At 38.2% G+C, this 17,019-nt stretch overlaps 1 protein-coding gene across 1 annotated transcript in view; it reads right to left on the bottom strand.

The window, feature by feature from the left end:
* LOC134531786 (FERM, ARHGEF and pleckstrin domain-containing protein 1) overlaps positions 1–5,080 on the bottom strand; it is a 348,816-nt gene extending 343,736 nt beyond the window's left edge. Inside the window, exon 1 of the mRNA XM_063367704.1 lies at positions 4,928–5,080. The gene's annotated coding sequence lies outside the window, so the exon portion shown is untranslated. The remainder of the gene's footprint in view (positions 1–4,927) is intronic.
* Positions 5,081–17,019: the final 11,939 nt, after the last annotated feature.

Below are 17,019 nucleotides of genomic sequence, written 5' to 3'. Positions count from 1 at the left end.
AAGGGGGGGGGTTCCGTATGGATTGCAAGGTACGCTTTCATTTGTTATTTCATTAAAAGCACCCGAAAAAGGAAAGCGCGCGGAATTTCCCTTTTGGAGATGTTCTTAATATTCAATAAAAAAAACTTAATTTTTTTTTCCTCTCTTTTACAAAGGGAAATATGGAAACTCCGTGGATATAATAAAAAAATACTACTGGCGAATTAATTATTTTTTGTTATTATTTCTGCCGTATTGCTTAAACATGAAAACCAGAAAAAATATGTAAGAATTTACATATAGGAAAAAATCTATTTTTGCATGAAGACTTAAGAATTCGTGTGAAGTTTCAATAAAATTTTTAAACAGCAAAACAAAACAAAAAACAAAAAAAAAAAAATCTTGGTTTTGCAAATCTAGAAGTAAGTTGAGGTTAATAAACTGCACTGGTATAGCACAGAACACGCAACTAAGCATGAAAACCCACAGTCGTTAAGGGCGGACGCACCGTAAAGCTGGAGACGCAATGCTACGGCGAACACGACACGACAAACACGACACACCGCCGCACAGCTCCATCACGACAGATTTAATAGCGTAGGGTCACAAAACCCACGACAACATTAACCCGACGATTTCTGATTTGGCTATCAGCAAATCGTTCCCAGCCAAATACTTCCAAAAAAAAATGCAGTACAGAATGCGCCAAAAACAGTGTAGAAGGAAAAAAATTGGTTGTCTGTAAAGTCGGTTTACGGACGATAGTTTAACGTGACAACGTCATAACAAAACATTGATGAAATGATTGCATACTTTTATGAATAAAATTGAATCATTGTTATTTTAATAATAAAAGAATAAATTCTTGAAATTATACTAGTAATCAGATTTTTAAAATGCAACAATAATTAACCTTTATTGCCGAAATTGTTGTTGTAATAAGCAATGAAAACCACATTTTTTCACTTCACTTTATAAACAGTCGATGTAGTCACATGTAGATGACTTGTAATTAATTTTAAAAACTGGCGTTTAGCTATAAAGTTTAAATATAATTATGAACAAGTTTTCATATAAATAAACTATAATCAAATATCTATCATAAATTATATGAATCACCATAATTTTTTCGTCAATTGTAACATAACCTATTATTACTGCACTCGCCGACAGATGCTACTTTTTTTTAATAATAAAAGAATAAATACTTGAATTTATACTAGTAATCCGAATGTAAAAATGCAAGAATAATTAACCTTTATTGCCGAAATTGTTGTAATAAGCAATGAAAACCACATTAACTTTTCGTTTAAATATAATTATGAACAAGTTTTCGTATAAATAAACTGTAATCAAATCTAATATTACTGCACTCGCCGACAGATGCTACTTTTTTTAATAATAAAAGAATAAATACATGAAATTATACTAAGTAGTAATCAGATTTTTAAAATGCAAGACTAATTAACCTTTATTACCGAAATTGTTGTTGTAATAAGCAATCAAAACAACAGATTAAAATTCGTCGAGAATATTTTACATTTTTATGTCATCCAGTGCTAAAAATTATATGCTTATAAAACGATTTTATAACAAATACGCATCCCAAATACACCAAACTTATTTATAATGTGTTAAAATATATTTTAATACATTGTGCAAAAGATCCCGGGTGTAATTATGTGTAACTGTAAAACAACTTTGTTCCTTAAAAACGTACTTGAAAATTCAACATTACTTTTAAAAAACCGTACCGATTGTGCTGAAAATCGGTGGACGATCGTTAAATTATAAAATATTAATAATTCAAACGACGAAAACATGATTGAAAAGTCAAATCGATTGTTGTTCCAATCGAGTGGAAGAGAAATACGGGGCATGCGTACAATGAGCGTAATGGGACACATCCGTAGTGGGACAATGTACGTTACGGAACACTTTTTCGTGCGTGCAGCCGGCGTTCATCGATTTATAAGACGTTGTCACGTCAAAAGAACACGTTAATCTTTTTTTGGTATGTTTCTGTACTCCTTCAACCAAATTTCATACAGAATACCACGATCATGAACTTGATTAATTAAAAGTTCTTCACCGAAATCGTTTATTTTAATTTTAAATCATCACCAAACTTCCATAACATTAACAATAAACACGATGATAACCATTTATACAAACAGATGAATGTAAGCTATAAATATTAAAGTGCACCCACACGTAAAATAAATTTCAATTTTCAGCATAAAAATTTACCAAGTAGGTAAATATTTTTGAAGTTTAGTTCTGTTAATGTTTACGTTTCAGTTTTTGCTTTCTGTCGGACAGCCCGACACGACAAAATTAGAAATTGAATATATTTCTCGCGGATTGTCGCGACGCGTTTTGACGCGTATTTTGTCGGAGCGGCTTCATGACGACCTTGTATTCCATTGGCTACTGAGCGTGTCGGCCTGTTGTGACGTGTCCGTCGATGGCATTCTGACTCCAGCTTAAGATGTCGCCAACTTTAAAATTAAAAAAAAAGTAAAACCTCTGTTAAGAATATTTTATTACTTCGTTGTGTAGCCACGTTTTTATATTTAAAAATTTACTGTTGGGGTACTTAAATATCTTAATATTTAATATGGGCCACGTTGAAGTGCAGAATTCTGAGTTTTCTACACTTCTTTCTTCTTGTAATCTTTTTTTCCCACAGATTGTATGGGGAAATAATTTTAACTGAACTGGGCTAAAATCATGCATTTAATATATATTACGTGTCTCTTAGAACGTGTCTCAACTGGTCCAGAGAGTGGCCACTCCTGCTTTCGCTCTCGCGTTTGCGTCAGAACCACGTCAGAGAGCGCACTCTCTCACTCTCACTCACACACACACACACTTTCTCTCTCTCTCTCTCTCTCTCTCTCTCTCTCTCTCTCTCGATAACGTGACTGAAAAAGCGCAAAAGAGAGTGAGCACAAAACTGTATACTAGCTGGCGCTTTGCAAGAAGCGTGAATCAGCTAAATGTAGGTAGTAACTAATTAAGTATATATTTTAATTGTGGTAATTTAAAGAATGATTCCTTTTATAGCTAATATAACTCAATGTTATATGTGTTAGAATTCACATACGGCAGTTTCGACCTCCAAAGTGTGCTCGAAATCTAAAACTTGAAGGGCAATTTATTTTTACGTTGTCTGCGTATGATGCATAGACTTAAAAACTTTATAATAAAAATTTCACCTTTTAAATTTTCACATTTTTTTTGTTTGCGAACGAGAAAGTGCATCGTCTTAACTGGAAAGAGTGAGATTCCGAGAGCTTGAGAGAGAAAAAAGAGAGAGCGAGAGAACTATACAAATAAAATGAGACAAGGTCTAACTGGCCATTCTCAAAATTCCTTACTTAACTTATGTTTGAATTGACAGATTTTGTAGAACAAAATTGCCACGCGACAAAATTCTTTGAATACTAAAAGGAAAAAGTATCTTAAAATTTTATTTATGATTATTATTTTTTTTTTTTTAATATTTTGCATCACACGAATCTCCCAAAATTACATACACAATTGACCAGTTAGCAATGTTGTTTGTAACATAAAAAAAGTATGCTATTATCTTATTTTAAACTTAAAAATTGAGTTTCATCAAAATAAATATTATTTATTTGTTTGTAATTACTCGTACATGGTTAAAAAAAATTTTATGGTATAAGTACTTCAATGAAAATCATCATTTTTTTGAAGCATTTAAGAAATGTATTAAATGCAATAGCACGAGATGTCGACGCTGGAACACTTAAAAAAATTTTTTTTTTTTAATGCTCTATATTAGATTAATCTGACTACTGTTGTGAGTGCGGAATCGGAGAACGACGACTGTATCCGAATCGAAGCCTACCAAACGACAAATTGCCGACACCCGGCGCGGGACAGCTGACCCAGGAGGCCCCAGTACCCAGACCCTTGCAAGGTCGCGCTCAGGAGTCGGGTGACCGCGCGCCGGCCAATCACAGGAGGGGAGCTCGTCCGGCCAGGCGCTCTGACATATGCCGCAACCCCGCGTGAATGAAGACAAGTTCTCTCTCTCTCCCTCTCACTCAGTCTCTCGCGACCTCCCGACTTTCTCGACACATCCCGCAACGTCGCTAAACACGACGAAAACCTCCACAAGAAAATGCCTTGTGAGAAAACAGAACAACGACTTTTAACAAATCATACGCGCAATTAATTGTACACAGGTACATTAATTAGTATGTGAAAAAAATTAAAGTGCCTTAAATTGTTTCTCTCGTTCAATATTATGTGTTATGAAATATTTCAAGTAACACCAAAACATTTTTTAAAAAAGAAAGTAAATAAGCAATGAAACTGCGGCATGATTGATTAAATAGGCCTAGGTGTTAACCACTTTACTTATAATTTTCGGAGCGAATTATGATGAGCTGCTAAGTTCATGCATGAAAAAATTAGGATTCGCGCATAAGGTACGTTTTTCGAAAGTCATACATTATAAATAAGTTATATTAATAAATATAAGTTATGTATGCGGTTTCCAACACAAACAGCACCAAAACATGAATAAATAGCTACTTATTCAGTTAAAATCTGTAATACGGCAAGACCAAATACCACCTACAATAGGAATGTAACAATAATGTTATGTCTATAAATACATGGGTATAAACGAAGAACATTAGTGAATTACAAAAATTTTAAGATAATTTTTTTTTATCCTGTAATCAAGCATATCGTTTTTCTCAGCATGGCGACCACAAAAAAGCAGAAACGTTAGCGGTAATCAAAAAAACTGAATCGAAGCTGACGTAAATCTAGGGTCTTCACACCCCTCTGTTTTTACTAGAGAAGACACACGTCTGTCCACTGCATAGGCTCTTTCCTACTAATGATTCTGCTTTGATAACTATCGATAATTTCCCATGATAAATTTCACAGCTGAATGAATACTTACTTTCATCACTGATAGCCATGTAATTACAGGTGGTACATTCTTAATTACACACAATTCAGCTAACACTATTCACTTCACAATTTTAACTTCGCACCCAGCCGCACGAAAACTCGGTTGTCGGTCTCGATACTGTAATGGCTCTTCCGTCTGGCAAACGTACCCCTCTTCAACTCCTTATTCAACACAAAGCTTGAGTGGCAAAAAAATTTATGAAAAGAGGTTCTTGTATCATCTCTATAAATTGGAGATGGAATTTAAAAGTTTATAAGGGATTAATAAAAATAATATACAGTATATAAAGAAAATATTTTGACACTATGATACACAAACAGGCATTTATATCGAAAAACGTAAATAAAGGAATTAATCCATAAATAACGAAAATAATAATTTTTGTATCTGTGACTACTTAGCGTTAAAACATATTCTGTTCGGCTGCGGTGTATAAAACTACTTTGACTATGGTAGTAAATATTATACTTGCTTCAACAAACACCAGATACCGCTAGTGAGCAGAACTTGTGCTGCCATCTAGACCGTTTACTACACACCATCTTTATATCGATAGATCGATTGCAGATCAGCTATTGTTGCTATATATTTTGTTTTACAATTGAACCAGCCTTTTTAAAAACCTGCTCGAGATACCAAGTATGTATGATTTATTTTCATTATAAATTATTTATTTGTTATTTAATAAAAATTGTAATTAATAAACAATTAGCATATTATTGATGGCCGCAAATATAAAATTTATCGTGATTATTTACTTAATAAAATAATTAATTTTATGCACATGTTTATATTAATATTAAATACTAAGTATTCATTTAACTATTTTTATTTATTTATTTATTTAAATTTTACCAATCTTATTTATAATATCACTCCATTATTTTATTTATATTAATTATTTGCATGCAAAATTAAAGTTACGTTTTTTATTAAGCCAAGTCAGTACCCAGTGGCGTAGCCAGGATTTGTGTATGGGGGGGGGAGGGTCAAGAAGTATGGTCTCCCCCCCCCCCCCCCCTATTAAAACAGTGGAGTCCGGGGGTCCGCCCACGGAAAAAATTTGGATTTTAAGGTGTAAAATAGTGCTATTTTTAGCAGTTTTCGGTACTTAACTTTAAATATTGTAAGGATAAATTATTTTTTTTTTTTAATAAAAAATTGTTTGAGTGATGAAGCAAGAAATTAATTAAAGATATTTTTTATTAATCCAAGTGCCTGGTTTACGTCCACTCAAAATCATAAATAATGCTCGAAGCTCGAAAATACAAAAAAAGAGGAATAAAAAGGGTTGGGTTTCGGCAGAACTGATCTATTCCTGGAAACAATTAGCTTTAGTTTGAAGAGTTACATGACACCATGTCGTCGTCTCAATTATATACGCACACAGCGATCCTTACACTTTTGGAAGCCCAGTCAACACCTGCTTATAATTACCGCGCTGGTTAAATACAGTAGGTGTAAGATATTTGAAAGCTTGGGACCCGTCACGGCGTCACAACCTTATAGCTTCTGCTCGCGACAGGGGTAGTAGAAGGGAAGGAGAATCGGTAGGGCTCGCTTACTCTTCCCCTCCAGTGCAGTGGCCGGTGATAGCAGTAAGACACCCAGGCTTTTAGCTAACCTGCTTTCAGATAAGAAAATATAATTTTGGCTAGGGGAAGGGGAGGGTTAGAACCCCTAACCCCCCCCCCCCCCCTGGTTACGCCCCTGTCAGTACCTAAGTATAACTTCTAACGCGCGTACATAAGTACATGTACACTTTTTTTTAATAAGACATTAATGCAATTAATGATGTTTAATTTTAACTCCGGAAGTTAGTTCAATGGTTTATTGTACAGATACCACAAAAAATAAGCCATTATTTGTTTATTGTAAGTACTCGGTTCGCTCTTTCTTATTAGACTTAAATATTTGTGATTTTGATTTGTGTTCAAATTGTTGTATGTAACGAAATAAATTGCTGCAATTAATAGGTTGATTCAAATTCAAAACCACATGGCTTGTAAAATTTACATAGACAACCGATGTTAACTATAAATAGAAATGCTACGTACACAGTTTCAGTTAGCAACGATTCCTTGCCCATATGACTGGTATTATAAATATATAACCGATGTTAATATGAATATAATTGGTACGTACAAATAATAATTTTCAGTTAGCAACGATTACTTGCCAAAATCTACATCTAAAATTGCAGACGATACCTACACATTTAAAATACCCCAATTTTAACATGACAGCTTTCCCTGGCTTTATTTAACTCATTTAACGACTACCTACTAATTCAATCATAAACTTGAAATTCGCAGTATGGCTTAACGGTGTGCTCGGTAGCCTATTCTATAGGTAATTTTAAAGTGCCTGATTTAATCGTAATCGCACCTTAGAAAATGAGGGGGGGGGGGGGGGGGGGGAGAAGGAAATACGTTTATGGTGAATAATCTGGTTGTTTTAAAATGTTTTAAAGTTGGAGTTTAGTAATTTTTATGTACTAATTAAATATGTGTATGTATTTTCTAGGAAAGCTGCAGAGAAAGAAATAAGAGACTTATTTATATAATTTGCCGGTATAAAAGATCATAAGTGCCGGTGAGCACCAATTTTTTTTAATATGCTTCTACTAATTGTGTTATATTTGCAATTTAAGATGCAATTTTAGTTCTAGCTGAGTTCCATTTTAGGACGCATATCAGGAATGTCTAATGAAGTGCACAACACATTCAGGGCTGTCTGCGAATGCGCACGACATGACATCATCTCTTATGGATTAGTGAACCGTAAATGATAAATTTTATCAGTTTATATTATGCTTAATATTTAATTTCTTTTTTACTAGTGACCAACTCTGGCTTCGCGCGTCATTTAATTTGATAAGTAAGTACGTAGATACCTATAACCTATAAGTATCAAGTTCTCTTAAGTGTCCGGTGTTTTCAAAAATTAATCATTATTTTCAAACAAATTTTGAAGGTAAAACATTTTTACTGTGAGTCAACCTTAGAAAATAGACATACTTATGCTATCAAGGCCTTTTTAAGACCTACCATGTATAAGTCATAGTAAGCAATGTAAAATGCCATTAAAGCGTCATTTTACTACTTGATTAAAAACATCGAAATTTTTCTACTCTCTTTAAAATTAGTATGTATGTTTTATATACATAAACATTCTAGAAGAAATTCTCTAAATGATGCTGAAAACCGCGCCGCAAAAATCGAACTAACAGACAGACGCATATAGCGACTTTGTTTAGTGCTATTTAGTGTGTGTGTGTGTGTGTGTGTGTGTATGTATATATATATGATGCTGAACATCTTGTCGACGCCGAGGGCATTGGAGACAGTAACAACCAATGACTAGAGACCTGCCAAATTCGCGGATTGTTTCGGCGATACGCTAGAATTCAAACACATATACCTCTTAGATAATTTTGCTATTGGCTTACTGTTCATCTGGACGAATCTTAACCAGTTATAAACCCTCAACCAAAGAAAGATCGAATCACAGACAAACCAGCTGAGACGACTTACAAGTCGGCAGCCAATGAACTTGCGTTATTTGCCCGAGTGTACAGGGGTATGTGCAGTCTATCCTGAAGGCCATCGAAACTGCGAATTTTGCAGGTCTCTACCAATGGCACAATTCAGGAAAACTGGGGAAAAGAATTAATTGGCTATGGTTTATAGTCAGTGGCGGCCGTAGACTTTGCGGAGCACTGGGCCATTTACTTTTGATGGCCCTAATATCTTACCAGAGGGGCGTTACTGGGAGCCTGGGAAGAGGGAAGGGATGGCCCCCAGAGGAAAGGACGTTCGGGAGCTCCACAAAGGAAAAAAAATTAAATTGAACTCTTTGAAACAACAATTTCAAGCCAAGCTGGAACTTAAATTAATATTGTGATTTCTATAATTTGCCTCAAGAAATTTACAAATTCTTCCCTGACAAATTTATACTAGGGTAATTTTTTTTTAATGATAGCGATCAATCTCTGTCGAAATCGCGTCATTACACGAGGCAGTAAAATCTTTTGAAAGTGTTTTTTTTTAATACGCAATCATGAAAACCCAATTAAAATAATATGCTAGGGACAATTTAATTGTTGCTTTTCCCATTAAGTTTGGTTAATTTCGCAGAAAACTAGACAAATATAATGAAGTAAGAGAAGATTCGCTTTTATTTGAATAATTCATATTCTACTATTATTAGCATGTAATGGAAGCTAAAACTAATGATATATTTTACAATTTCCCCCTCTAAACTTCAAATGATTTAATATAAATATAATTGGTGTTCACATCGTTGCAAGATTATTAGTGGTTGCTCATACTTAGCTGTATACCTGTTAGTCACGGATAAGGCTGCATCGGTTGATTTGAATGAGTGCACATTCAGATCATTACACGCCTCCCACATTATGCTGCTTACCTTTCTGCCCGGCTTTCCTTGTCCTGCAGCCGTAGAGCCAATATTGCATTTAAACTATAAAATTTTATTATGTCACGCTATTGTGAGATTTCACAAGAACAGTGTATGTAATATTTATTTTAAAGAACACAACAGTTTTTTTTCATACTTTTTTTTATTGGGTATGTACCTGAATGACGCACCCGAACTGAGAACTTCGTTTAGGTACCCAAAAGTACCCGAATGCAGAGGTGAGCGTACTCAAATTGCGTGTACTATGTATGATTGGCAACACTGGGCCAAACGATTCTCGTGTTCTGGCTTCGCTGTCCATCAGCCGACGCAACTGAAACCTTTTTCATGAACGGCGCGAGGTTCCGAGGGTTGCTACTCCCCTTCCCCCCCCCCCCCCTTCAACAAGCCGGCGATGTGCTGTTTAAGAAGATTTGTATAAACGCCCCAGCCTCGTCGACCACTGCTGCATCGTCGGTAGTGCCGACACTCAGGGACGTCGGAACGTTTTCATGAGTGGGGGGCGAAAAGATTTATCACACTTACCTCAGTCCTAGAACGGGGGGTCCGGGAGACCTCCCCCGGAAAAATTTGGAATTTTAGATCCAAAATTGTGCTATTTAATGTTAATGAGTTTCCAAACCAAAATATTAAATATACTATTCCAAGAATTTGATGACGTAGTATGTATTAAATACTACTCTGACAGTAGATGTAGTACAATTTAAATAAAATACCATCTTGGAATTTGCAATCATTTTACAGTATATTGACAATCATAAATTTGATTTTCTAATCAATGTGATCACCAGTGCAACGTTTGTAACTACTGGTTGAGAAAAATACTACTAGGACCAAACATTTATTCTGGGAAAAGGAGGGGGGCGAAATGCTACTCTCGCCCCCCCCCCCCCCCCATGCATAACAGCACGGGGGCGACTCGCCCCTGCTGCCCCCCCCCCCCCTGTTCCGACGTCCCTGCCGACACTCCAGACCGAAGGTCTTCCGTCACTTGGTCATTGACGAGCCGCGAAGACAAACAGCCACTCTCGCCGGATGGTCCACGAGTTGGTATTCATACATTCCCAAACAAATCTAGATGCCCACATCGCACATGGACCCTCTGAATTCGCCACCGACAGGACGCTTTCGTTTGCAGTTGGTCGCTGCCTCTCCGCGCTCGCTATGTTCACGAAATGGTTACCTGCGCCTTCCGCGCTGTCAGAGGCCCATTGACCTCCATGCAGAGCAGTCATCTTTTTCCCCAGTGGTGTGCGCACCACGAGAAGCACAGAGCAAGACCAGTATCTTCACAGGAACTAACGCTATCCCTTCAGTACTCCCTCTTCAACTGTCCCACTGCGCCAGGCCTCGACCAAAATGAGCAGGGGCGAAGCAGCTATGGAAAGTATAGGTAAAACATGCGATTTTAATTTCACTCCAATTGCTTATATTTTAAATATCCAAGCCATTAACACTACAAAAATATTTAATATTATTTATTCGTCAGCAAAGGTTGCTTTTAAGAAGTTTGGATCGGTATCTCAGTTTATGATGGTTACTGTAGGGAGGTATATAGAGCCAAACTAGTGTAACCTGCTTTGTCAGCTGCATCAATCAATGTGTTAAGGTGAGGCAAGTATATAGTTAGTAAGTCCTGTTACTAAATAAACACTGCCTATCTACTTATCTGTGTTTTTTTTACTGAATATGTAAAACATTTGAAATAATATTTATTTTTTAATGTATACTGTTTAAGCAATGAATGTTGCAGAGAAATTTCTTCTTTACGATACAGCAATTCCATGATGGTAGCGGATGGTGCCAAATGTAGGAGAAACTGTCATCAAATATACATATCACCAGGGCAGTCGGGAAAATGTAAGGATCCGGGAAAAAACAATCTTTTTTCGGGCACCTCCCCCATTATTTAATGTATAATTTTTGAAACCCCACAGTTAAAAAAAAATTTGAAAGGCTGTAAATGTTACCGTGTCCATAAATGTAAGCGCGATCTGTGTGCCTCGCATAACTTGTAAGGTTTCCAAAGAATTCTATTTACAATAGACTTGTAATTTTGTACTACTCCCAGGGTAAACCCAAGAATTAAAATTTTTTTCGAAACTAAACCGGTCTCCCCTTGTACCCAGGCCCCCAGGACCCCAGGGGACTTTGCAACTCCCCCTCCCCCTCCATCTCATTCTTTCGACGAACTTTCATGTCACCTGTTCGTAAGAACAAGAAAAGCCTAAACCAGTAAAATAAAAAACTTTTTTCGAATAATCACACACTGAGATCCGCTGTTTTGCTGCAATAAAATTTCGGTGAGTTCAAGGTTCTCTGATTAATGAAAGTGTTAAAAAAAAAAAAAACAGATGTACACATTTTTGTTCAGAGTAGTGTAAAAAATATAACGAGGTCAGTTAAAAATGCACGACGAAGACATAGAGGGAGGTGGGAGGAGACATTACGTACGTGGTAGTTTTTATGTGAATCACACCCTACTGAAAAGGTTTCTGGCACCTAACTTTCAATTAAGAAAAATAAATCCTAAGGGCATATATTTTCTTCTTATATAATGAAAATAAGACATATTAGTTTTAAAAAAACCTTAGGAAGTATATTTTCTTTCGATGCTAAACTCAGTTACGCCAGATTATTAGCTGTAGTCCTTTCTGTGTAGGTTTATGCATATAGTTTTTTTTTTACTGACTGATGGGCTCTCTCTTCGCTGGTAGGTTTCTCCAGACTTGCCTAGAGACCCTGTCCAAGACTTGATTCTGGGACCCAGTTAAAAGGGTACCCACGAGTCAGAAGAAAAATGTTAAGTTTAGGGATTTGCCTGTAACTTTATTACGATAGGGTTCTTGCATTATATATAGGAATGAAGATCGACTAGTAGTATATATTGGCCGGTCCTGAAACAGGCCTCAGGCGGTGGAGCCGAGAGCCGGCTCCGCCATCTTGGATTCTGACATCACGGCGGCCATCTTGTATAAGCGTAACGGGACACAGCGTAACGTGTCACTTTTTCGTGCATGCAGCCGGCGTAACGGGACACAGCGTAACGGGACATAACGTAACGGGACAAGTAGATCACGGCGGCCATTTTGGATCCGCCATCTTGGATATCATCGACTTTGTTTCTGCTGTATGTTCCTAGATAGCGCCAATGGCGCTCATGTTTTTTTCTGTTCCGCCGCAGGCCGCCATCTTGGATACCGTCGACTTTGTTTCTGTCGTTTGTTCCTAGAGAGCGCCAGCTTCGCCCTGTCTCATCACATAAGGTCGATGTTCCATTACCTACCATAGCTATTATGAACCTTATCGACATTTTAAATTTAATTTTTTATGAAAAATATATTGGAAACGCTGTGATTCGAACCATCGCAGCTCTGATCTCTAGGTTGGAAAACATACGCCTTTAACCGCTCGGCCATCGAGACATTTACCAGATTGAAAATTAAATAAGGTATATATAAAAATTACATGCATATTTGGACTTGTAATTTTTTTTAATTTAAAGTAATAATAGCACCACCTGTTCGAGACAGAAGCACCATCATGGATTATGAGGTCACCGTTGCAATTACCGTTATGGTCGCCATCTTTGAAATCCGTAATTTTAATGCTAGAGATTCGGGAAAAAGTTCAAAATTCATTAAATAAATTTGTAATCTATATACTGATTGAATAGATCGACTAAGGTCCTTGGTTCGATCCCTGACCGATACCAAACAACTTTAATACTTTAAAAAAGTACCACTAAAGTGACAGGTTTGAGAAAATAAAAACACAGCAAGTTCCTTTAAAAAAACTTTTATTACATACTACACTACTACAAGTACAAAAAAAATACACAGACAAATTACTAAAGCCTTGTGGATTTCTCGACGTCTGCATCTGCCACCCACGAATTGAAGCGAGGTGGAAAGCCCCACCACTTGACGTAGGACAGTCCATTTCTTCGTTTTATAATCTTCTCCACCAAGTACGTATCGGGATACAACGTAGGCTGAATCTCTTCGGCATAGAAGCCGCCATGGATAGGTTTGTGGTCCAAATCTTCGAGGTAGTAGGTCCTAGGCTCTGATTCACGAACATGTGTCACACGGAAAAGTTCGGGACTCCAGTTCGCAGTGAAACCTTTCTCGAAGATACCTTTCTGCTTGGAGATTCGCACAATGTCACCGACGTTAGCTTTACGCTTTCGTGGATCTTTCTTCTTCGTGTTGGAAAACACTGTTTGAAGCAGGCGATTGTCCGTTACGTCCTTTGGCTTCATTTTCGTGGTAGAATGCACCGTGGAATTATACTCGCTTATTAGTTTCGGCAAGATGTCAAGCCACTTGTAATTTCCGTTAGCCGTGAACTGCCGCCACATCTTGGAACGCAAAGTTCTGTTAAACCTTTCGACAACGGAGGCTTTGACGTTACTAAATGTAGAGTAGTGTTTGATGCCATACTTCTTCATCAAAGCCTTGAAGGTCGCATTGTAGAATTCTTTCCCGAGGTCCGTTTGCAGGTGCGACGGTACACGTCCATCATGCAAAATATTGTTCATGGCCTTGGCTACGTCAGTTGCAGTTTTTGATTTGACAGGTCTAGCCCAAGCGAACTTGCTATAAACATCGATGACTGTCAACATGTACTTGAAACCTTTATTCAATCGGGAATACGGTACCATCTCAACAAGGTCCGCCTGGAATAAATCATCAATTCCACGAACTATGACTTTGCGACGAAGGTATTTCCGTCTAGCAGGAGCATGAAGTTCGCGAGCGATTCCGGTTCGACTCATTGTATGTAGCCGGCTTCCTTCAGTTCTTCAAGTATGGAGACTATTTCGTTGATGTGCGAATAGTTTCCTACACTAAGCGAAGCATGTAGAATTCTAAGGCGATCAACTAATTCATTAGGGTCGTCCCAATATACATAGTCAAATGTCTGACCACTTTCTAGCCTTTTTAAACCTTCTCCGTGTATTGTTAGTTCACTGAAGAGATTAGCGAGAATGTCGATTTTTTCATGATCTACATCTTTATATACACCACTATCTGGATCGTTATCGCGAAAATGTGCATTGGTTAGCTCTAGCAGTTTTTTGTACTCTTGTAAGTCGTTGTGAGAATATCCTTTAGGTTCCCTGCGAAACAGCAATTCGTACAGACCCGGAGTCCCGCGCGTTTTGAACTCTGCTACGCGCACGATGTTTCCTGGTAGAAAGTCTATTTCTTTAGCACCGAGGAACCACTTATTATGTTTTCTGTACACTCCGTAGGTCGTGTCATTATTCCGGCTCGTAAACGATGTCAGGTATGGTCGGACCATTGCATTAACTTGATGTCCCTTTTTCGGTATTTTTTTCTTGTGCATGGACTCTGTACTTGTTAAGTCCTCTTCTTCTCGATCTGGTTCATACTTTCTCTTCTTTACAGTCGGAATTTCATCTTCAACTTCTGTCTTCACAATGAAGGCTGGTTCTTCCTTGTTTTTAAGTTCGTCGAGGCGACTAGTGATTGGTTTAAATATCTCCTCATTTTCCATCTCACGTGCAAGTCTGGTTCGTCTAGCAAGTAAATATTTTTCACGAACAGACTGTATAGCTCGATGAAGGTCACTGGCCAGGTCCGACATTGTACTGGCTGAAAACTTATTGCAAGACCTCCTTATATACTTTTTTATTCGTTCGCAGAAACTTCTTTCTTGTGTTTGGCCAAATCTGAATTTGTTGACGATTGAGATAGTGATGCTTTCAGACTACTTTGAAAAGTCCTCAGATCGTCACGTCTTTGTGCATTCGATACTTCGATCATGTCGCGAATGCGAGAATCCGAAGCTTCCACGCGCTGGTCTATGGCTACGAGGTACTCAAGAAATTCCTTTTTCACCCCGTCTACTTTTTGAGCCAGTAGCTAAATGTATTTGCGGATAACGTCGTCATGAGACTTGAGAGCAGTACGTAAGTCTCGACTGCTACGACCGAATTTCGAAATGCTATGACTCATGTTTGGTGATAAACTGATCGAAACCTCGTCTGTACCTGCCCTTATATAGAGGCCAGTCTTTGACTATAACTAGGAATCCGTGTTCTTCTTTCCAACACAAGCAGCACATGTCTTTGAATTCCTGGAATGTCATGTCGGTGTTTACGTGATCATCATAAGCGTGGCGTAAATTAAGTTCGTCCATGCGAAACAAAACTATGACATTTGCGTTGTCTCGTAGGAGATGTTTTGGAATACGACTGTACGTCTGACACAGGTAAACGCAGTCTACCTTGGCGTGTCTGCCCATGGAAAAGTACTCTTGTATTATGCCTTGTTTCTCGCACATTACATCGTCGAATACAAACACGGAATTGGCTTTTGCTTCGCTTGGAGGTGCAACATCGGTATTATCGCTAAACGGAAAATACTACAGACCATCCACAGATCGTAGAACAGTTGCTAGGCGCTGGTACTTTGGCTGTTGCAACGACTTGGAATACAAGTAAACGTTCTCGAACCGAAGACCATTTGGTTCCTCCAGTAAACTCAGTAAAACACACGTCTTGCCACAGTTGGACGGACCCGCCATTATGCATCGTACAGCAGAAGGCAACAGTAAGCCATGTCGTGATTCACGCGCACTAAATACATCGTCTTGCGTAATGCGCACGGGCAAACACACGTCTTGCTTGACGACCTGCATTGTACTAAAGTAATTGTATAAAATCAAACACATTTATACTTTCTGGTCAGTTGTGCGTAATGACTCGAAGAGGTAAGAACAAAAAACACATCGGTGCGGGACTCGTAAACTCGCTGATAAACAACCTACCATTCGAGCTACACATTCCCGGCTACAGATTCTGCGGCCCCGGCACTAAACTAGCGAAAAGGTTAGCTCGCGGTGACGTGGGCATTAATTCTCTCGACGAAAAGTGCAAGCAGCACGATATCGCATATTCATTAAGCAAGGATCTGGAATCTAGGCACCGGGCCGACGAGACATTGGCACAGGAAGCCGAAGATATAAGTAAATCGTCGAACGCGGGACTAGGAGAGAAAATCGCAGCGTGGGGCGTATCTAAGATCATGAAGGCAAAGACGAAATTAGGACTGGGCGCTCGTCGAGCCGGCTCCATCAAGTCAAAGACTAACTCGCGCAAGACCAAACGCAAGATCGGTGCAGGTGTGCAAAAAGCCAAGCAAAAATTACAGACTCTCGACAAGAAGATTATAGGAGGATTTCTTCCTTTGCTTTTGCCTGCATTGGGTGTTCTCGGCGGCCTCATCGGTGCAACGAGCGGTATAGTGCGGGCAGTTAACACTTCGAAGAATGAGCGCAAGCAGTTAAAAGAAGCACAGCGACACAATGCCAGCATGGAAGCCATTGCTATCGGTAAAAAAAACGGCGCAGGACTGTACTTACGACCTCACAAGACAGGCCGAGGCATGAAAAAGAAACGAATGAAAAAATCCTAAGTTCTTTGCCGAAACGTCCGCTCACCAACGTAGATTTAATAAAGTACGCACGCAAACTTAAAATAGCAAATTTCCGCGGCGTGTTTATGCGAGACACTTTGCCCAGCAAGCCAAAGACACGTGAGTGCCCCATAATTAATTTAGACACGTCGGCGGGTCGAGGCACGCACTGGGTAGCCTATGTAAAGA

Source organism: Bacillus rossius, chromosome 5 (genome assembly GCF_032445375.1).
Source record: "Bacillus rossius redtenbacheri isolate Brsri chromosome 5, Brsri_v3, whole genome shotgun sequence".
NCBI lineage: Eukaryota > Metazoa > Arthropoda > Insecta > Phasmatodea > Bacillidae > Bacillus > Bacillus rossius.
This window is presented reverse-complemented; position numbering and strand designations above follow the sequence as displayed.